The following is a 23,810-nucleotide window of genomic DNA, read 5'->3' as shown; positions in this document are numbered from 1 at the left end:
AGGGTCTACACACTTAAGGTTCAGTGACGCTAGAGTTGTTATGGGAAATAGTATGTGGTTACCGAAGGTTGTTCGGAGTCCTAGATGAGATCCCGGACATCACGAGGAGTTCCGGAATGGTCCGACGGTGAAGATCGATATATTGGACGAAGGGTATTGGAGTCCGGAAGTGTTCCGGGGGTATCAGGCTATGGCCAGCATGACCGAAAAGTGTTTCGGGAGCCCCGGCAAGTGTTGGAGGGCCTCATGGGCCAAAGGGGAAGGGGCAAACCAACCCACTAAGGGGTGGTGCGCCCCCACACCCTTTCCCACGTTACTTGGGGAGGTGGGGCGCCTCCACCTGGCTTGGGAGGCAAGCCTCCACCTGCTTGGCTTGGGGGGCAAGTCTCCCTAGGATTTTCCCTAGGGAGATCCAATCTGCTTGGCCGCCGCCCCTAGGGGAAACCCTAGGGCGCCTCCCCCTCTCCCCTTGCCCCTATATATAGTGGAGGGGTGGGAGGGCAGCCACACCTTTTCCCTGGCGCAGCCCTCCCTCCTCATACACCTCCTCCTCCTCCTCCGTAGTGCTTAGCGAAGCTCTGCCGGAGAACCACGAGCTCCATTGCCACCACGCCGTCGTGCTGCTGGAGTTCTCCCTCAACTTCTCCTCTCCCCTTGCTGGATCAAGAAGGAGGAGACGTCCCCGGGTTGTACGTGTGTTGAACGCGGAGGCGCCGTCCGTTCGGCGCTAGATCGGATCCTCCGCGATTTGAATCGCCGCGAGTATGACTCCATCAACCGCGTTCTTGTAACGCTTCCGCTTAGCGATCTTCAAGGGTATGAAGATGCACTCCCTCTCTCCCGTTGCTAGCATCTCCTAGATTGATCTTGGTGACACGTAGGAAAATTTTGAATTATTGCTACGTTTCCCATCACTGGCATCATGAGTTAGGTTTATGCGTAGATTCTAGACACGAGTAGAACACAAAGTAGTTGTGGCCGATGATTTGTTCAATTTGCTTGCCGTTACTAGTCTTATCTTGATTCGGCGGCATTGTGGGATGAAGCGGCCCGGACCAACCTTACACGTACTCTTACGTGAGACAGGTTCCACCGACTGACATGCACTTGATGCATAAGGTGGCTAGCGGGTGTCTGTCTCTCCCACTTTAGTCAGATCAGATTCGATGAAGAGGGTCCTTATGAAGGGTAAATAGCAATTGGCATATCACCGTTGTGGCTTTTGTGTAGGTAAGAAACGTTCTTGCTAGAAACCCATAGCAGGCACGTAAAACATGCAACAACAATTAGAGGACGTCTAACTTGTTTTTGCAGGGTATGCTATGTGATGTGATATGGCCAAAAGGATGTGATGAATTATATATGTGATGTATGAGATTGATCATGTTCTTGTAATAGGAATCACAACTTGCATGTCGATGAGTATGACAACCGGCAGGAGCCATAGGAGTTGTCTTAATTTATTGTATAACCTGCGTGTCAATGAAAACGCCATGTAATTACTTTACTTTATTGCTAATCGTTAGCCATAGTAGTAGAAGTAATAGTTGGCGAGACAACTTCATGAAGACACGATGATGGAGATCATGGTGTCATGCCGGTGACGAAGGTGATCATGCCGCGCTTCGAAGATGGAGATCAAAGGCGCAAGATGATATTGGCTATATCATGTCACTTTATGATTTGCATGTGATGTTTGTCATGTTTACATCTTATTTGCTTAGAACGACGGTAGCATAAATAAGATGACCCCTCACTAAAATTTCAAGAGATGTGTTCCCCCTAACTGTGCACCGTTGTGAAGGTTCGTTGTTTCGAAGCACCACGTGATGATCGGGTGTGATAGATTCTAACGTTCGCATACAACGGGTGTAAGCCATATTTACACATGCGAAACACTTAGGTTGACTTGACGAGCCTAGCATGTACAGACATGGCCTCGGAACACAAGAGACCGAAAGGTCGAACATGAGTCGTATAGCAGATACGATCAACATGGAGATGTTCACCAATGATGACTAGTCCGTCTCACGTGATGATCGGACACGGCCTAGTTGACTCGGATCATGTATTACTTAGATGACTAGAGGGATGTCTATCTGAGTGGGAGTTCATTAAATAATTAGATGAACTTAATTATCATGAACATAGTCAAAAGGTCTTTGCAAATTATGTCGTAGCTTACGCTTTAGTTCTACTGTTTAAGATATGTTCCTAGAGAAAATTTAGTTGGAAGTTGATAGTAGCAATTATGCGGACTGGGTCCGTAAACTGAGGATTGTCCTTATTGCTGCACAGAAGGCTTATGTCCTTAATGCACCGCTCGGTGTGCTGAACCTCAAGCGTCGTTTGTGGTTGTTGCGAACATCTGACATACACGTTTTGATGACTACGTGATAGTTCAGTGCGTAATGTTGAATGGTTTAGAATTGAGGCACCGAAGACATTTTGAAACGTCGCGAAACATATGAGATGTTCCAAGAGCTAAAATTGGGATTTTAGGCTCGTGCCCATGTCAAGAGGTATGAGACCTCTGACAAGTTTCTTGATCCTGCAAACTAAGGGAGAAAAGTTCAACCGTTGAGCATGTGCTCAGATTGTCTGAGTACTACAATCGCTTGAATCGAGTGGGAGTTAATCTTCCAGATGAGATAGTGATGGTTCTCCAAAGTCACTGCCACCAAGCTACTAGAGCTTTGTGATGAACTATAACAAATCAGGGATAGATATGATGATCCTTGAGCTATTCGCGATGTTTGACACCACGAAAGTAGAAATCAAGTAGGAGCATCAATTGTTGATGGTTAGTGTCGTGGAATTGTCACGGCAGATGTCCTCAAGCTAGGACTTAGTCGTGGAGCCATCGCCGCTAGGAAGCTTGAAGGGGTTAACGGGACAAGGAACACGAGGGTTTATACTGGTTCGGCCCCTTACGGTGAAGGTAAAAGCCTACGTCCAGTTGAGGTGGTATCGATTAGGGTTTCGATGACCAGGGAGCTTAACTGCTATGCCTGGCTCTCGATGAGATCTTTTCCTGTCCCTAAACCGCTGCCGGGTCGTCCCTTTATATAAAGAGGTTGACGCCCAGCGGCTCTCAGAGTCCCGGCCGGCTCATAAAAGTGTCCGGCTCGGACTCTCAACTATTCTTGCCTTACACTACAAGTCTCGCCATACGGCGGTTTATCACTACGGGTCTTAAGCCATCTCCGGGTCTTAAGCCCATCTTTGGCCCACCGTCTTCAGGCTTAGCGCCAGGCTTCAAGTGATGACCCTTATGAGTAACCCGGCCCCTTCTGGTGGGTGACTCTAAGGTTTATATCCTCAACATTAGGCCCCAGATTGATTTGAACCGGCTCATGTCAATCTTCAATTCTTTCGACAGAAAATCTCCGGCTTACAATTGTGTGAAGGCCATAACCCGGCGTGACGTCATCCTCTGGACTCCGGGTAATCCGCCGTGATGTCATCTTCCATTAAGTCCATTTTTTACTCCACCAGATCTGCAATGAATCTTATCTTTACTGCCATCCCGAAAATCGAGGCGCCTCTCGAGCGAGATAACCGCGCCGTGGCCTCCTCGTTTCTCGCGCTCACTTATGAGACTGGCCTTATAAATAGCCCGACCCTCGGGTCTTTCCATTCTCCCCCTTCTGTCGTCCCCTTCCTCTCGCTGCTCCCGTGCTGCTCGAGCTCCGCCGCCGCCGCCGCCACAGAGCTCCGCGTCCTCATCAACCTTGGCCGCTGCATCACCCTGAAACGTCCAGAGAAACGCGGTGAACTCTCGCAGCACATCTGCATCTGTAAGTTCCTTACTCCTCGTAGAATAGATCTACGTTTAAGCTCCTGCTGTTCTTCCATGTTCTTCGCCGTCGCCCACGAGTTCTTGGTAGTTTTCATTTTTACTGCCTCTTCTTGATCTTAAGATAGTATAGAACCAACGCGGCAGTTGTTTAGCACCCATTTCAAATGCAAATAGATCTCTTTTCACCTCATAAAGCCTCCGTTCGAGCCCAAGAACTTCCTTTGCATCTGTTTTTAGGTCTAGAAACTTTCCTTTTAGCCGACCGTTTTGATCCAAATTATTTACTGCAACGTGTGAAACCTGTTTTCACCACACTTAGTAGAAAACTGCACCCGTTAAATCACGGCGGCTTACATTCCGGTTTAAAGAAACCACGCACCATAGAACCTTCCGGCTCAAAGGAAGCCACGCGCCGTAAAATTTTCCGGCTCACTTACAACAAGGCTGTAGACGATTTGAATTACTCTCAAGCACACCAGCGGCTTACATAACCCGATGCACTTAGATATATGTCATTAGGCCCCTCCATAAGCCGTCACTTTAAACACTGAACTGTAAATTTCCTCCGGCTTTCAATTAAACCGGACATTTTCCTTTTATCATAGGCGTCCGACTTTCACCATGCCTTCCAAAGCTCCCATCACATGCAATTGGATGAGGTCCAGCATCACCGATGAGACTTTAACAGATTTCATGAAGTCGGGTTACCTGCCTAAGAAGGACGTTATGTCCTACTGTGCCCCCGACCCATCAGAGGAGAGACCACAGCCAAGGGACGGGGAGGTGGTCATTTTTGCGGATCACATGAGCCGGGGCTTTGCACCGCCCGGCTCAAAGTTCTTTAGAGACATGCTGAATTTCTTTGACCTGCGGCCACAAGACATAGGACCCAATTCTGTGTCCAATATATGCAACTTCCAAGTGTTCTGCGAAGTCTACCTTGGAGAGGAGCCCAGCCCGCTGCTCTTCAGAGAGCTCTTCTACCTGAACCGTCAGAACGAGTGCGCCAACGGGCCAAGCTTGGAACTTGGCGGCATCTCCATTCAGCGACGGAGAGACTGCCTTTTCCCTTACACCGAGCTGCCAAGTCACCCAAAGGACTGGAACCAGACGTGGTTCTATTGCCAAGACACGTCGCCGGCTGACGAGAGCCCGCTGCCCGGCTTTCGCCCTTCACGTCTGGAACCAACTCACCCTCTGTCTGCCAAGTTAACTCAGGCGGAGCGCCAACCTCTGCTCCCCACCATCAACAAGATCAAGGCTCTCCTGGGCAATGGTCTCAACGGAATTGATCTGGTCTGGGTCTGGATCTCGTGGCGGGTGATCCCCCTGAGCCGCCGCCCCGGCTTAATGTGTGAATACACAGGCCGGAAAGATGACCCCCTGCGACACAGCCGCAACGATCTTCCTGAAGACATTGCTGAAGACATGACCAAGGCCCTTTTAAATGAGAGCTTGGCAGACTGCGGGAGGACCGGGTTAGCCCCCTTCTGCAAGACCAACCCAGCCCCAGCAGTAAGCCGCTGACCTGAACATCTTATCTTCTTCTGTAGATAACCTTCATCTGAATCTTTAAGAAATCATCATTGTATTTTTCAGGCTGATGACAAATTCTGGAAGGTCAAATATGACCATGAGGCGGCCAAGAAGGCCAGGAAGGCTAAGAAAGCCGCCAAGAGAGCCGCTCCCCGCAAGAAGGGAAGTAGGCCTACTGCTTCAGAGCTGCTGCAACTAAGCGACAGCTCCGAGTCAGAGGTAAACTCTGAACCTGTAATCTCTTGTTGTATTCATTGTTTATTTCTGTCCACCTTATCAATACTATTCATCAACAGGATGATACCGGAGCAAGTAACCCGGTGGTTGAAGAGGTAATGATACTTTCCTCCGACTCGGAGCCCTTGCCAAGGCTGAAAGTCCGAAGGGTAACCCGGAAAGTAAGATTTTCTCATCCTTTAGCTTATCAAGACCCTCAATTTCTTTTGAAGCAACAGACTCATGAGAGCCGGCGGCACACCCGGACCAACAAGGACGCTGACCTCTCCTCCGGCTTACCCGACGCATCGAGGAAACGCCGAACCGAGGTTATCTCCAACTTGTACCCTTTTCATCCTTTGGCGGGTGTTATACGTCAGCCGCTCAATTCTTCTGATTCAACCTATCAGGAAACCTCACCCTCCTCTGGTGACTCGATGCAATCAAGCCTGCCGGCCTTCAAGACCGTACCCAGGTAATGATGATCATCTCTTGTTGTGCTTATCTTTGCTCATACCTTTGTACTAACCTTTTTGTCCTTTCAGTGCCCAGGCAAAGCTCACCAAGAAGGCGAAGAAGAACAAGCCGGTCAAAGAGCCGGACTTGCCTGAACCGGAGGTAGCAGCTCAAGAACCGCCAGCTGCCTCCGCTCCCGAAGCCACCGCTCCAACCGACAAGGCAACTGCAGAAGCTTCTGCTAACCCGGAGACCTCCAGCTCGGCTCAGCCGGTCAATGACCCGGACGTGGTAATCACCCGGACGGAGTTTGTTGAGCCGGGGAGACCTACTGCACTGGCCAAGTGCTCCGCCAAGGAGGAGTTGCTACAGCACCGCCGGGTTAATCTAGACCTCACCGACTACGCCAATCTGAACATCGGAGAGATCGTCTCCGTCTATGTCAGCCAAGTGCACAAGAGCCGGGATGTAGAGATCAGCATGGTAAACCAGATTCATCAGAAGTCTGAGGTACTACTCTTCTTTCTTCTTGCTTACTGCATAGTTATCTTGTTATTCTTACCATACTCTAGCCCCCAAGTCTACGACTTATGATAGAATATGTTGTAGACTTAAGTTCCGGCTTACTCGCTTGAACCGGCAATTTGTAAATAGAAACGTTCGATATGCATTAGCCCCCAAGTGCCAAGTGTCTTTGCTTGGAAAGTGCTTGGGACTTTAAAATTGCATAATAACTGTTCATCCTATAACCCGGAATTTATGCAGGCTACTTGCAAGAAGTTTGAAGCTGCCATCTCCGATCTGAAGACCCGCCTGAGGACGCAAGAAACTGAGACCCGGAAGGCCAATGCCAAATTTGTGTCCAGTATTGCTGCGCAAGAAAAGCTGAAGACGGACTTTGACGCTGAACGGAAAGCTTGGGCCGAAGAAAAGGCTACTCTGGTGAACCGGGCCGAACAGGCGGAGAAGGCTCTGACAGAGAAGACCGCCGAACTCTCCGGCTTAAAGCGCCAAGTGTCCCAGATGGTTGCCGCAATCTTCGGAAAGTCATTTCACCGGCTTTCATCAAGTTTATAATCTTTATATCTCATAACCCATCCTTGTCGGCGGCTTGTCTTATTCTGTTAAACAGGTCCCAGAAGCGCCAACCTCAACCAAAGTGTGGTAACCAAGTTGAAGGCCGTGTACACCCTGGTGGAGCAGCTCTACACCGGGTCACAGCGTGCTTTGGCTGTGGTGGACCTATCCAATGAGGTGCCGACTCACCTGGCGGAAGTTCTTCGCCGGCTCGCCGTTCTTCCTCAACGTGTCCAAGAGCTGCGACGGGCCTCTGCAAGAGCCGGAGCCATAGCTGCTCTGAGCCGGGCCAAGGCGTTCCTCCAGAATTACACCCGGCGGACATTGCTCTAGGCTACCCCGGTTTAAAGGAAGACGGCACCCCCTTCGACCAAAGGGACTTTGCAGCCTGCGTGAAGATCGTACGCCCGGTGGCCACTTTGATTGGCAATGATACGGATCTGACTAAGTACCAGTCGGGTTACGATTCAGAGAATCAGAGGATCCCCACTCCGCGCTATGAAGCCATCAGCTTAGTCCCGCCGACTCGGAAGCACACCTTTGCCCCGGAGATTGACCCGGCGGGGTTAATTGACGAGGAAGCTCAATTTGAAGCTCTGAGCGGCATTGACTGGAAGTCGTCAACTTTCCAGGTCTTGGGAACAGCCGGAGGAGCGGAGAGGGATGAGCCGGAAACTTCAACCCAGCAAGCATCGTAACGCTGCAGGCGGCTTATTAAACAATGCTTCACCCTTTTGGACTCGATGAGTCTTGTAATAGAGTAGGACCAACACTTTAACTTTGCCGTGCCATCGTGCACATGTTGAATGCTGAATTCCATTGAAGTTGTCTCCTTTATACTTCTCCGGGTCATAATTGATCATTCATTTTCCTTAAGCTCAAATAGTTGCCTTTAACTATCCTGCCTAGAAGGACAAATCACAAGTCTCTAGGCGGCTTACCGCACTGAGAATCATAGTTTTAGACATATAACCCGGAATATGAATCAAAAAAGACTGGTCCTCAATTATGTCCTTGATATACCCGTAATAACACACTTACCGGCCTGCAAGCACACTTCCGGCTTATACAACCCGGGTAATAAGGTTGGTACCTCAATTCCGGTTTACCAGTCTTAATAACACCGATTGTATTCGACTAGTACTATAAATCAAAGTTAAGCCGGCAAAGTGAGACCCGCCGTGCACACTTGAAATAATCATAAGAACTCGCTATAAATCAGAAGAACTTAGGGGCTTCCGGTTCGAATACGACCAGAGACCCGTCCCAAAGGGGTTATGCTAGGATTCGAATGCGATCATATAGCCCCTAGTGGGTGTGGCGATGCCAATCAAGAGGGTACCGACAGCTATGTTCTCCTTGGTTCGAATACGACCCATGTTTGAACAGGAAGCCCCCAAATGACCTTAAGAATTGTTTAACGACGCTGATTCGAATACGATCCACGTCGGTTCCCAAAGAGGTTAAACTATGATTCAAATATGATCAAAGAAAACTCCCCAATGAGCTCGGCACTTTGCCAATCAAATGGGTATCGACAGCTATGTTCTCTTTGGTTCGAATACGACCTATGTTTGAACAGGAAGCCCCCAAGTGACTATATTGTGTATGGCTAGATTCGAATACGATCATAAGCCGGATCCTCCTTCAAGTTATCACATGATCTTGTAATGAAAACAACACATTCATCTTTGGAGGAGAAAAAAGGACAGAGGTCCTGCTTTATTGCTTATCATAATATATACATGGCTTAGAGAAATATGTACATTATGAGAGCCGGTGGCTCAAGTGTAATAAGGCCGAAGCTGAGCTATGTTCCACGGCCGTCGGGTCTCTTCCTCCGACTTACGTGAATCTTTGTGCTCCCGGACGTCAATGAGGTAATATGACCCGTTGTGCAAATTCTTGCTGAGCACACAGGGCCCTTCCCAAGGCGGGGATAGCTTATGCACATCTGTTTGATCTTGGATGAGCCGGAGCACCAGATCGCCTTCCTGGAAGACCCGGGATTTAACCCGGTGACTATGATAACGGCGCAGGTCCTGTTGGTAAATCGCTGAGCGAGCTGCTGCTACATCATGCTGTTCGTCCAACAAGTCAAGAGCATCTTGGCGTGCCTGTTCATTATCCACCTCAACATAAGCCGCCACTCGAGGCGAATCATGACGGATGTCACTGGGGAGGACTGCTTCCGCTCCATAAACCATGAAGAAAGGCGTGAAACCTGTAGACCTGTTAGGAGTAGTGTTGATGCTCCACAACACGGAGGGTAACTCCTCCACCCAACAACCCGGCGTCCGTTGTAAAGGGACCAAAAGCCGGGGTTTGATGCCTTTTAGAATCTCCTGATTAGCCCTCTCAGCTTGACCATTGGACTGAGGGTGAGCCACTGATGAAACATCAAGTCTAATATGCTCTCGTTGACAAAACTCCTCCATGGCGCCTTTGGATAATTGGGTACCATTGTCAGTTATAATGCTGTGTGGAAAGCCAAAGCGAAAGATCACCTTTTTCATAAACTGAACTGCCGTGGCTGCATCACACTTGCTAACTGGCTCCGCTTCAACCCACTTGGTAAATTTGTCAACTGCCACCAAGAGGTGGGTCTTCTTATCCTTGGACCTTTTAAAAGGCCCAACCATATCAAGCCCCCAGACCGCAAAGGGCCAAGTAATTGGGATCATCCTCAGCTCCTGAGCCGGCACATGAGCCCGTCGCGAGAACCTTTGGCAACCATCACATTTACTGACCAAGTCCTCTGCATCAGCATGAGCCATCAGCCAATAAAAACCATAACGAAAAGCCTTGGCCACAAGAGACATTGAGCCGGCGTGATGGCCACAATCCCCTTCATGAATCTCACGCAAGATCTCTTGACCTTCCTCAGGGGAGACACAACGCTGGAATGCTCCCGTAACACTGCGGCGATGCAACTCACCATTGATAACAATCATTGACTTAGACCGCCTGGTTATTTGTCTGGCCAAAGTTTCATCCTCAGGCAAATCTTCCCGGGTCATGTAAGCCAGATAGGGCATTGTCCAGTCCAGTATGATGTGGAGAGCCGCCACTAGTCGTGCCTCCGGGTCAGGGATAGCCAAGTCTTCCTCTGTAGGCAACTTAATAGAAGGGTTATGCAGGACGTCTAGGAAAATATTAGGCGGCACCGGTTTTTGCTGAGAGCCCAGCCGGCTTAAAGCATCAGCCGCCTCGTTCTTCCTGCGATCGATGTGCTCTACTTGGTAACCCTGAAAGTGCCCAGCAATGGCCTCAACTTCTCAGCGATAAGCCGCCATGAGAGGGTCCTTGGAGTCCCACTTTCCTGATACTTGTTGAGCCACCAAGTCTGAGTCGCCGAAGCACCTTACCCGGCTCAAGCTCATCTCCTTCGCCATCCGAAGACCGTGGAGCAAGGCCTCGTACTCAGCTGCGTTGTTGGTACAAGGAAACATCAATTGTAGCACATAATGGAACTTATCACCCTTAGGGGAAGCCAATACGACTCCAGCCCCCGAGCCCTCCAACTGCCTGGACCCATCAAAGTGAATAGTCCAATATGTGTTATCCGGCTTTTGTTCGGGCACTTGTAGCTCTGTCCAATCATTGATGAAATCCACCAAAGCCTGAGATTTAACAGCAGTGCGTGGCACATACTTCAGACCATGAGGTCCGAGCTCTATAGCCCACTTAGCCACTCTCCCTGTGGCCTCCCTGTTCTGAATGATATCTCCAAAGGGGGGCAGAACTGACCACAGTGATGGGGTGACCCTGGAAATAATGCTTAAGCTTCCGGCTTGCCATGAACACACCATAAACAAGTTTCTGCCAATGCGGATACCGCTGCTTGGACTCAATGAGTACTTCGCTGACATAATAAACCGGCCTCTGAACCGGATGCTCCTTACCCTTTTCCTTGCGCTCCACCACCACGGCCACACTGACGGCTCGGGTCTTAGCAGCCACATACAGCAATAAAGGCTCCTTGTCGACCGGAGCAGCAAGGACTGGGGGCTCGGCCAGCTGTCTCTTCAAATCCTCAAAAGCAGTATTAGCTGCATCATTGTAGACAAAGTCATCAGTTTTCTTCATCAACGGATACAATGGCATGGCCTTCTCACCCAAACGGCTTATGAACCGGCTTAAAGCAGCAATACGACCCACCAAGCGCTGGACGTCGTTTATACACGCCGGCTTAGCCAGGGAGGTGATGGCCTTGATCTTCTCCGGGTTAGCTTCAATGCTTCTGTTAGAAACCAAGAAACCCAAGAGCTTGCCTGCAGGAACACCAAAAACACATTTGGCCGGGTTAAGCATCATCTTGTAGACCCGGAGATTATCAAAGGTTTCCCTCAGATCCTCTATCAAGGTTTCCTCCTTCCTGGATTTAACCACAATATCATCCACATAAGCATGAACATTGCGCCCAATCTGGTTATGAAGACAGCTCTGCACGCAACGCTGATAAGTCGCCTGTGCACTCTTGAGTCCAAAGGGCATAGACACATAGCAGAAGGCTCCAAAGGGAGTGATGAACGCCGTCTTCTCCTGGTCCTTAACTGCCATTTTAATCTGATGATATCCAGAATAAGCATCCAAGAAACTTAGGCGCTCACAACCCGCCGTAGCATCAATGATTTGATCAATACGGGGAAGGGCGAAAGGATCAGCCGGACACGCCTTGTTCAAGTCCGTGTAGTCCACACACATGCGCCAGGTGCCGTTCTTCTTGAGTACGAGCACCGGGTTAGCTAACCATTCTGGGTGAAAGACTTCAACGATAAAACCGGCCGCCAAGAGCCGGGCCACCTCTTCACCAATAGCTTTTCGCCTCTCTTCATTAAACCGCCGAAGGAACTGCCTGACCGGCTTAAATTTCGGATCAACATTGAGAGTGTGCTCAGCGAGTTCTCTAGGTACACCTGGCATGTCAGACGGCTTCCATGCAAAAATGTCCGTATTCTCACGGATGAACTCGATGAGCGCGCTTTCCTATTTTGGATCCAGATTGGCACTGATGCTAAACTGCTGAGATGAATCTCCTGGAATGAAATCAACAAGTTTAGTCTCATCAGCCGACTTAAATTTCATTGCCGGCTCATGCTCCGTAGTCGGCTTTTTCAGAGAGGTCATATCTGTTGGGTCAACGTTGTCTTTGTAAAACTTCAACTCCTCTGTTGCGCAAACAGATTCTGCATAAGCTGCATCGCCTTCCTCACACTCTAGGGCCACCTTCCGGCTGCCGTGAACCGTAATGGTCCCATTATGACCCGGCATCTTGAGCTGTAAATACACGTAACACGGCCGTGCCATGAACTTGGCGTAAGCCGGCCGCCCAAATATGGCATGGTACGGACTTCTTATCTTGACCACCTCAAAGGTCAATTTTTCCACCCTGTAGTTGTGCTCATCTCCAAAGGCCACTTCCAACTCGATCTTGCCGACTGGATAAGCCGACTTACCAGGTACCACACCATGGAAAATAGTGTTTGACTGGCTGAGGTTCTTATCAATCAACCCCATACGACGGAACGTCTCATAATAGAGGATGTTGATGCTGCTGCCTCCATCCATGAGCACCTTAGTGAACTTATATCCTCCCACCTGAGGAGCCACCACCAAGGCCAAGTGACCCGGATTATCCACCCGGGGAGGGTGATCCTCCCTACTCCACACTATAGGCTGCTCAGACCACCGCAAGTAGCGTGGAACCGCCGGCTCAACAGCATTCACAGCCCTCTTATGAAGCTTCTGATCTCGCTTACACAGACTGGTGGTAAACATATGATACTGTCCACCGCTAAGCTGCTTTGGATTGGCCTGATAACCCCCTTGCTGCTGTTGATGACCCTGCCCAGACTGCTGATTAAAGCCCCCTTGACCGTTCTGAGGATTAGAATTTGAGCCGCCGCCCGGGCCATGGAAGCCGCCGGCGCCTGAGCCACCGCCCGGGCCATTGTTGCCGTTAAAGGCATTGGAATTCTTAAAGGCCTTCATGATTGCACAATCCTTCCATAGATGAGTAGCTGGCTTCTCTCTAGAGCCATGCCTTGGACAAGGCTCATTCAACAGCTGCTCCAGCGTCGGGCCTGACCCGCCGGCTCGGGGAGGGGGCCTCCCCTTGCGTCGCTGGTTATTACCCTGTGAGCTGGCGTTGGCTACGAATTCTAGGCTGCCATCGGCCTTGCGCTTGCCACTTCCTTGGTTCCCCGGGTTATGCTGAGGACCCTTGCCATTGCCGTTCTTCTTTCCCTTCCCTGTCCTTTCATCATCTGAAGCGGGGTCCTTGGTACTATCAGAATCGGCGTACTTGACGAGAGCCGCCATCAGTGTACCCATATCATTGCAGTCGCGCTTAAGCCGCCCGAGTTTCATCTTCAGGGGCACGAAACGACAATTCTGTTCCAACATTAAGACTGCAGAGCCGGCATCCATCTTATCAGAGGAATGTATTATCTCCTTAACCCGGCGAACCCAATGTGTCGTAGACTCACCCTCCTGCTGCTTACAGTTAGTCAAATCCACAATTGACATAGACTGCCTACAGGTATCCTTGAAGTTTTGGATGAACCGGGCTTTCAGCTCAGCCCAAGACCCGATGGAATTTGGTGGTAGTCCTTTCAACCAAGTGCGGGCAGTCCCATCTAACATCATGGTGAAGTACTTGGCCATTGCCGCTTCACTGACTTCCAGCAGTTCCATGGCCATCTTGTAACTCTCGATCCAGGCTGCGGGTTGTAAGTTAGCCGTGTAATTAGGCACCTTCCTAGGGCCTTTGAAGTCCTTGGGTAGACGTTCATTGCGGAGAGCTGGCACTAAACAAGGGACACCTCCAGTCCTGATAGGGATACCCACGTCGACGGAAGTCGTCGGATAAGCCGGGGGATTCTGGTAAGCTGTCAACTGAGGCACCTGATCCGCCTCTTGCCGCGCTCTGTCTTGGTTTGCTGCGTGAAAGGCTCCGTTATGAACCGGGCCATGGCCAGGGGGCGGGTCATGGCGTCGGACATTACTTGAGCCGGTCGCTGAGACCATGTGTCTGCTATAACTCGGGCTCCGGCCTGGACGAGGGGTCGAGTGGATCCTGTCCCGGCTGTAAGAGTACGCCTCTTGCTGCGCCAGTGCTGTCTGAAGGAGTTCCCTAACCCGGCGGGTTTCAATAGCCGTCGGAGAGTCGCCGTCAATTGGGAGGGCCGCCAGCCGTGCTGCTGCGGCAACCATGTTCTCCAGCGGGTTAGCATAATGACCCGGTGGTATTGGCACATACTGAGGCGGGGCAGGGTTCACCCGGGGAGGCCCCATCACTTGTGGCTGAACAGGGGTCCCAGACCTGGGCACTATGATCCCTGGCGGGTTACTAGACCCTGCACCTGGCGTGTTGAAGAGGTTTCGAGGATCGTAAACCGGAGGGAGTCGAGGTTGGGCTTTTTGATGCCTCCTTCTCATGACCTCATTGGACGCGTTTTGATCCATCGTGAGCCGGAAGGACTGCGCCTGAATCAACTGGGTTTGGGCGTCGAGAGCCGCCCTCTCCGCAGCCATCCTGATCCCTTCGGCTGCCAGATCCTCTTTGGCTTTCACTAGATCTAACTTTAACTGCGCCACCTCCGCGTCATGCCGAGCTTGATCCGCCGGGTCAACCGCGGCGTTCAACAGGGCCGTCATCTTGTCCGTGAGATCCATCAGCACCTGAGCCGGCGAGGGCACCGGGTTTCCTGCCCCAGCAGCAGGGTTCTGAACAGGCTGTGCACTGGCCATGAAGATTCGGACCCGGCTCGGCGGCTCAAACGGGTCCGGAATACTGTCACCCTCGGAACAACCCATGAGCCTACCATCTTGAAGTTGATACAACGAGTTTGACTCATCTGTGGACGATTCGCCGTCAGAGCCGGCGGCCGTCTCATCACTAGATCCAGATCTGTCAGAGTGCCCTCCATGGACACATCCCACAAAAGCATGCCTCAAGGCAGGCAGGGCCCGGGCGGGTCGTGCGCGCTGAGCCGTCTCGATGAGATCGGCGCAGAGATCCGGCTCAGGGCCCGGCTCACCAATCTTGCCAATGAAAACATGAATTCTGCCGAAGGGGACCCGGTATCCGTACTCGATTGAGCCGGCGTCGGGGCCCCAGCTTGCATTGTCGATGTAGAGCTTGCCGCGACGACTCTTGGTCATCCGACCCACAGCGTATCCCTTGAGCCCTTCGAAGCTGCCCTTCAAGAACTCAAATCCACCGTGCGCTAGCCCCACGGTGGGCGCCAACTGTCGTGGAATTGTCACGGCAGATGTCCTCAAGCTAGGACTTAGTCGTGGAGCCATCGCCGCTAGGAAGCTTGAAGGGGTTAACGGGACAAGGAACACGAGGGTTTATACTGGTGCGGCCCCTTATGGTGAAGGTAAAAGCTGCTACGTCCGGTTGAGGTGGTATCGATTAGGGTTTCGATGACCAGGGAGCTTAACTGCTATGCCTGGCTCTCGATGAGATCTTTTCCTGTCCCTAAACCGTTGCCGGGTCGTCCCTTTATATAAAGAGGTTGACACCCAGCGACTCTCAGAGTCCCGGCCGGCTCATAAAAGTGTCCGGCTCGGACTCTCAACTATTCTTGCCTTACACTACAAGTCTCGCCATACGGCGGTTTATCACTACGGGCCTTAAGCCATCTCCGGGTCTTAAGCCCATCTTTGGCCCACCGTCTTCAGGCTTAGCGCCAGGCTTCAAGCGATGACCCTTATGAGTAACCCGGCCCCTTCTGGCGGGTGACTCTAAGGTTTATATCCTCAACAGTTAGTAAAACCACTAGTTTCAAGAAGGGCAGGGGAAAGAAGGGATACTTCATGAAACGGCAAATCAGTTGCTGCTCTAGTGAAGAAACCCAAGGTTGAACCCAAACCCGAGACTAAGTGCTTCTATAATGAGGGGAACGGTCACTGAAGCAGAACTACCCTAGATGGTAGATGAGAAGGTAGGCAAGGTCGACAGAAGTATATTGGATATACATTATATTAATGTGTACTTTACTAGTACTCCTAGTAGCACCAGGGTATTAGATATCAGTTCGGTTGCTAAGTGTTGGTAACTCGAAATAAAAGGCTACGGAATAAACGGAGTCTAGCTAAAGGTGAGATGACGATATGTGTTGGAAGTGTTTCCAAGGTTGATGTGATCAAGCATCGCATGCTCCCTCTACCATCAAGATTGGTGTTAAACCTAAATAATTGTTATTTGGTGTTTGCATTGAGCATAAACATGATTGGATTATGTTTATCGCAATACGATTATTCATTTAAGGAGAATAATTGTTACTCTGTCTATTTGAATAATACCTTCAATGGTCTTGCACCTAAAATGAATGGTTTATTGAATCTCGATCGTAGTGATACACATGTTCATGCCAAAAGATATAAGAAAGTAATGATAGTACCACATCCTTGTGGCACTGCCACTTGAGTCATATTGGTATAAAATGCATGAAGAAGCTCCATGTTGATGGATCTTTGGACTCACTCGTTTTTGAAAAGATTGAGACATGCGAACCATGTCTATTAGTATATATGCATGAAGAAAGTCCATACAGATGGATCGTTTGGACTCACTTGATTTTGAATCACTTGAGACATGCAAATCATACCACATGGGCAAGATGACTGAAAGGCCTCGTTTTCAGTAAGATGGAACAAGAAAGCAACTTGTTGGAAGTAATACATTTTGATGTGTGCAGTCCAATGAGTGCTGAGGCATGCAGTGGATATCGTTATGTTCTTGCTTCACAGATGATTTGAGTAGATGCTGAGTATATTTACTTGATGAAACACAAGTCTGAATTATTGAAAGGTTCAAGTAATTTCAGAGTGAAGTTGAAGATCGTCGTGACAAGAGGATAAAATGTCTGTGATATGATCATAGAGATGAATATCTGAGTTACGAGTTTGGCACACAATTAAGAAATTGTGGAAATTGTTTCACGACTAATACCGTCTGGAACACCATAGTGTGATGGTGTGTCCGAACATCATAACTGCACCCTATTGGATATGGTGCATACCATGATGTCTCTTATCGAATTACACTATCGTTTATGGGTTAGGCATTAGAGACAACCGCATTCACTTTAAATAGGGCACCACGCAATTCCGTTGAGACGACACCGTATGAACTATGGTTTAGAGAAACCTAAGCTGTCGTTTCTTAAAAGTTTGGGGCTGCGACGCATATGTGGAAAAGTTTCAGGCTGATAAGCTCGAACCCAAAGCGGATAAATGCATCTTCATAGAATACCCAAAACAGTTGGGTATACCTCCTATTTCAGATCTGGAAGCAAAGTGATTGTTTCTAGAAACATGTCCTTTCTCGAGGAAAAGTTTCTCTCGAAAGAATTGAGTGGGAGGATGGTGGAGACTTGATGAGGTTATTGAACCATGACTTCAACTAGTGTGTAGCAGGGCACAGGAAGTTGTTCCTGTGGCACCTACACCAATTGAAGTGGAAGCTTATGATAGTGATCATGAAACTTCGGATCAAGTCACTACCAAACCTCGTAGGACGACAAGGATGCATGCTACTTCAGAGTGGTACGTAATCCTGTCTTGGAAGTCATGTTGCTAGACAACAATGAACCTACGAGCTATGGAGAAGCGATGATGGGCCCGGATTCCGACGAATGGCTCGAGGCCATAAAATCCGAGAGAGGATCCATGTATATAAACAAAGTGTAGACTTTGGAAGAACTACTTGATGGTCGTAAGGCTGTTGGGTGCAGATGGATTTTAAAAGGAAGACAGACAATGATGGTAAGTGTCACCATTAAGAAAGCTCGACTTGTCGTTAAGATGTTTTCCGGCAAGTTCAAGGAGTTGACTACGATGAGACTTTCTCACTCGTAGCGATGCTAAGAGTCTGTTGGAATTATATTTAGCAGTTACTGCATTATTTATGAAATCTTGCAGATAGGATGTCAAAACATTGTTTCCTCGACGATTTTCTTGAGGAAAGGTTGTATGTGATACAACCAGAAGGTTTTGTCAATCCTGAAAGATGCTAACAAGTATGCAAAGCTCCAGCAATCCTTCTAAGGATTGGAGTAAGCATCTTGGAGTTGGAATGTACGCTTTGATGAGATGATAAAAGATTTTGGGTTTTTACAAAGTTTATGAGAAACTTGTATTTCCAAAGAAGTGAGTGGGAGCACTATAGAATTTCTGATGAGTATATGTTGTTGACATATTGTTGATCAGAAATGATGTAGAATTTCTGGAAAGCATACAGGGTTATTTGAAAAGTGTTTTTCAATGGAAAACCTGGATTAAGCTACTTGAACATTGAGCATCAAGATCTATAAGGATAGATCAAAAACGCTTAATAGTACTTTCAAATGAATACATACCGTGACAAGATTTTGAAGGAGTTCAAAATAGATCAGCAAAGAAGGAGTTCTTGGCTGTGTTACAAGGTATGAGTATTGAGTAAGACTCAAGACCTGACCACGGCAGAAGAGAGAGAAAGGATGAAGGTCGTCCCCTATGCTTTAGACGTAGGCTCTACAGTATGCTATGCTGTGTACCGCACCTGAAGTGTGCCTTGCCATGAGTTAGTCAAGGGGTACAATAGTGATCCAGGAATGGATCACATGACAGCGGTCGAACTTATCCTTAGTAACTAGTGGACTAAGGAATTTTCTCGATTATGGAGGTGGTAAAAGAGTTCGTCGTAAAGGGTTACGTCGATACAAACTTTGACACTAATCCGGATGACTCTGAGTAGTAAACCGGATATAGTAGAGCAGTTATTTGGAATAGCTCCAAGTAGCGCGTGGTAGCTGCATCTACAAGATGACATAGAGATTTGTAAAGCACACACGGATCTGGAAGGTTCAGACCCGTTGACTAAAAACCTCTCTCACAAGCGAGATATGAACAAACCCCATGGGTGTTGGATTCATTACGATCACATAGTGATGTGAACTAGATTATTGACTCTAGTGCAAGTGGGAGACTGTTGGAAATATGCCCTAGAGGCAATAATAAAATGGTTATTATTGTATTTCCTTGTTCATGATAATTGTCTATTGTTCATGCTATAATTGTATTAACTGGAAACCGTAATACATGTGTGAATACATAGACCACAACATGTCCCTAGTAAGCCTCTAGTTGACTAGCTCGTTGATCAATAGATGGTTATAGTTTCCTGACCATGGACATTGGATGTCATTGATAACGGGATCACATCATTAGGACAATGATGTGATGGACAAGACCCAATCCTAAGCATAGCACAAGATCGTGTAGTTCGTTTGCTAAGAGCTTTTCTAATGTCAAGTATCGTTTCCTTAGACCATGAGATTTGCAACTCCCGGATACCGTAGGAATGCTTTGGGTGTACCAAACGTCACAACGTAACTGGGTGGCTATAAAGGTGCACTACAGGTATCTCCAAAAGTGTCTGTTGGGTTGGTACGAATCGAGACTGGGATTTGTCACTCCGTATGACGGAGAGGTATCTCTGGGCCCACTCGGTAATGCATCATCATAATGAGCTCAATGTGACTAATGAGTTAGCCACGGGATCATGCGTTACGGAACGAGTAAAGAGACTTGCCGGTAACGAGATTGAATGAGGTATTGGGATACCGACGATCGAATCTCGGGCAAGTAACATACCGATTGACAAAGGGAATTGTATACGGGATTGATTAAATCCCCGACATTGTGGTTCATCCGATGAGATCATCGTGGAACATGTGGGAGCCAATATGGGTATCCAGATCCCGCTATTGGTTATTGGCCGGAGAGGTGTCTCGGTCATGTCTGCATGGTTCCCGAACCCGTAGGGTCTACACACTTAAGGTTCAGTGACGCTAGAGTTGTTATGGGAAATAGTATGTGGTTATCGAAGGTTGTTCGGAGTCCCGGATGAGATCCCGGACATCACGAGGAGTTCCGAAATGGTCCGGCGGTGAAGATCGATATATTGGACGAAGGGTATTGGAGTCCGGAAGTGTTCCGGGGGTACCAGGCTATGGCCAGCATGACCGAAAGGTGTTTCGGGAGCCCCGGCAAGTGTTGGAGGGCCTCATGGGCCAAAGGGGAAGGGGCAAACCAGCCCACTAAGGGGTGGTGCGCCCCCACACCCTTTCCCATGTTACTTGGGGAGGTGGGGCGCCTCCACCTGGCTTGGGAGGCAAGCCTCCACCTGCTTGGCTTGGGGGGCAAGTCTCCCTAGGATTTTCCCTAGGGAGATCCAATCTGCTTGGCCGCCGCCCCCTAGGGGAAACCCTAGGGCGCCTCCCCCTCTCCCCTTGCCCCTATATATAGTGGAGGGGTGGGAGAGCAGCCACACCTTTTCCCTGGCGCAGCCCTCCCTCCTCATACACCTCCTCCTCCTCCTCCTCCTCCGTAGTGCTTAGCGAAGCTCTGCCGGAGAACCACGAGCTCCATTGCCACCACGCCGTCGTGCTGCTGGAGTTCTCCCTCAACTTCTCCTCTCCCCTTGCTGGATCAAGAAGGAGGAGACGTCCCCGGGTTGTACGTGTGTTGAACACGGAGGCGCCGTCCGTTCGGCGCTAGATCGGATCCTCCGCGATTTGAATCGCCGCGAGTACGACTCCATCAACCGCGTTCTTGTAACGCTTCCGCTTAGCGATCTTCAAGGGTATGAAGATGCACTCCCCCTCTCTCGTTGCTAGCATCTCCTAGATTGATCTTGGTGACACGTAGGAAAATTTTGAATTATTGCTACGTTTCCCAACAGGCACAGGTATGGAGGGATCTCTAAACAGTTAGATAAAGAACTTTTTATTTTGACGAAGAGCAGCAGCGCATCGGATCTGTGCTTCTTTTTTTAGATGAAGAACTTTGTGATATCTTGTTTATTTTAGATTTCAATTGGGTTCCAGACATGCTGAATATGAAAGGAATGTTTCCCTGCAACGTGCTGAGTGTCTTTTGACCAGCCATGTTTTATGCCCGCATGCTATCCCCTGTGATTTGATGTTGCTTGAGTCTAATCTTAGCCGAGGAGATTTTTTTCCTTATTTTTTGTTATCATTAATTGAAAAGCATAGCCCATATTTGGGTATGAGATGATGAAGGACGATGTTATTAGCAGACATAAGCTTGAGCCTGTAGATTGAGCATCTCTTCCCAAAGAAACTGTATTTCTTGTCCATATATATGGGTTTGCTGTGGTTATTTGAGCAACAATACGACGTGATACCTCCATTTGTTGTATCTTTTGCAGAAATGTGGGCTAAGGAAGCTAATATATCTAGTTGAAGGGGATGTAAACACTGTAGATGGATCAGAGGGCGTTAAAACAGCGTATGTACTCTTCTCATGAAGCCTGGACGATCATGTTAACCCCTGAATGGCAGTGTTTTTTCTCGTTGTTTAACATTATTAAGTATCATTCCTTCCGTTCAGGATGTCAGTTGTATGCCCTATTAACTGCTCCATATGCCTTCTATTTCAGCTGCTTCACTACTGAGGTTCTTGAAGGATTTGATGTCCAAAGAACCACTGGGTATGCTGACACTGAAAAGAAATACGGCCACCTCACGGGCTCTATAATTGATTACTACAGCAGAAACTTCTCTGCTGGTGCTGATACCTCTTGACTTTGCCTGACCTACGACGAGTTTGTGAAGAGGTGTTCTGACCTTGAGAAGGTCACTATGAGCGATATATTCGCCCTTCAGCTTATGCAGGTAACTGGGCGAATACGGCCACCTCCACCAAAGTTTGCCGGGTAGTCCATTTCATGCAGTAGTTTTCTCATTTATTGTGCATGTAAATCAGGTGCCACAATTGACAAAAGAAGCTACTCTTGCTGTCACGAGTCTCTACCCCACTCTTCTCTCGCTTGCTAAGGCGTACACCATGCTTGTGAGTCCTCTTTTCCTTTCAACTTATACAATGTTCTTTACATATACAACTTATACAATGTTCTTCACATATACAACTTATACAATCTTACTTACTCATTGGGACAGATGTGACCAATGTATTTACACACACATCCTTAGCTGCTCCTCGTGCTATTGATGTACAGAGCAATTCAGCATTGAAGAACAAGAGCGATAGGTGCGCCCAGGAGGAGATGCTGAAGAACAAGAGCGACATGGTCAACGCGAGGGCTAGCAAGAACATTTTCAAGCTCATCTGGGCGGAAGGATGAACACCCCGTACTTGACTGGTCTTTTGGTCACCGGCGCGGTGATTTCGGCCGCCAACGCAAGTTCTGAAGGAGAAAACAGGCAGGACCGTTTTTGTGCTGTGCCTGGTGCCTTGGAGAAGCTAAAAGTCTCTGAACTTGTAACCGCCACCTAAGAGAACGCCTTAGCGTAGCCTCACTCCCTATTTAAATTACTACTCGTACGTCGTAGAATTGCATGCCCCAAAAATATGGAATCGTCGTGTTAATGTAGTGCATTAGTGCTTCGTGTGTGTATATATACTAATATTAGCTCTTGACTCAGTTGCTTGGATCATGTCTTGTCTTGTGTTATCTCAACCTTGCTTGCATGGAAGCAGACAAGTCAGGTATTACTCCCTCCGTCCCATAATATAAGAACGTTTTTAACACTACACTAGTGTTAAAAACGTTCTTATATTATGGGACAGAGGGAGTAGAATTTAGCCTGCTGGCAAAGTGACGTAGACTCGCTAGACCCCATGGTTTTTGTCTTTTTGATCCATGTGCTTGATGGAATCTCAAAGCGTTCTTTGGTCGGCGGCATGTCCATGTTCTGCAAGAACGACATGATGAGCAGATTCTGTTTTGTGAAGATTGTGGTGTTGAGTTCTGTGAAGATTGTGGTGTTGAGGAGACCATTGAACATCGTTGCTTCATTCCGGTCAGGATCCCTTCTCTTCATTCGGATTCAAACAGAATGCTGCTCTCATTTTGTGTGGGTGCTGGACGATTTGGACTGAAAGAAACAATAAGAGACATGGAGAACTTCAAATTGGCCATTGATACCATCCACGATCTAGCTGCGCTAGTGGGCTCGAAGACGACACGAGAACCGAGGGAGAAATCGGTCTGGATATGCCCCGAGATCATCAAGGTCAATGTTGACGTGAGCTATTACGAGCAAGATGGCTATGATAGTACGGGAGTTGTTCTTCGGGACCATATCGAAGCACTGGTTCGGGCACAAGCAATTTTGGTATCGGTTTGCACAGAATGCAAGCACTATGGAAGCCTTGGCGCTTCGTGATGGCATTGGTCTTGCTCTTGGACATCTCAAGGTGAGCATCGAAAGTGATGCTCAAGATGTTGTGCGAATGCTAAACGATGCAAAGTTTTCAAGAGCAGACCTGGCTCCATTGTCCATATCAACTGAAAAGCAAATGTGGACGCGAGCTCCAGTTTTCAATCTTGCTCCATTGTACATATCAACCGAGAAGCAAATGAAGCGGCACATAGGTGTGCCAAACGGGCTAGTGAGGATTGTAGAAGATGTATCTGGGTGAATTGCACCCCTGCTTTTCTTCTAGGATGTATTCACACACACTGTAATCCTTCTGAGTAATTCAATATAGCCTGTTGTTGCAAAAAAAAATTGTTCGACCTACTCAGAGGATCCATTTGTTGTCATTCAGGTGATGATCTTACGGAGAGGTGCCCTTGGAGTGCAGGGGCACGAGACATGAAAAAACCGTAAAGAAAGAAGAAAGCAAAGAATCGTAGGCCATACCGCTGCGCCTAGCGGGAACAGACTGCGACCCC

General features: G+C 48.6%; 1 pseudogene; it reads left to right on the top strand.

The window, feature by feature from the left end:
- LOC123158039 (crossover junction endonuclease MUS81-like) overlaps window positions 1-22,253 on the top strand; it is a 32,277-nt pseudogene extending 10,024 nt beyond the window's left edge.
- Window positions 22,254-23,810: the final 1,557 nt, after the last annotated feature.

This window comes from Triticum aestivum, chromosome 1D (genome assembly GCF_018294505.1).
Source record: "Triticum aestivum cultivar Chinese Spring chromosome 1D, IWGSC CS RefSeq v2.1, whole genome shotgun sequence".
In the NCBI taxonomy this organism is placed as follows: domain Eukaryota; kingdom Viridiplantae; phylum Streptophyta; class Magnoliopsida; order Poales; family Poaceae; genus Triticum; species Triticum aestivum.
Note: the sequence above shows the minus strand (reverse complement) of the source record. Positions and strands in the feature narration are given on the sequence as shown.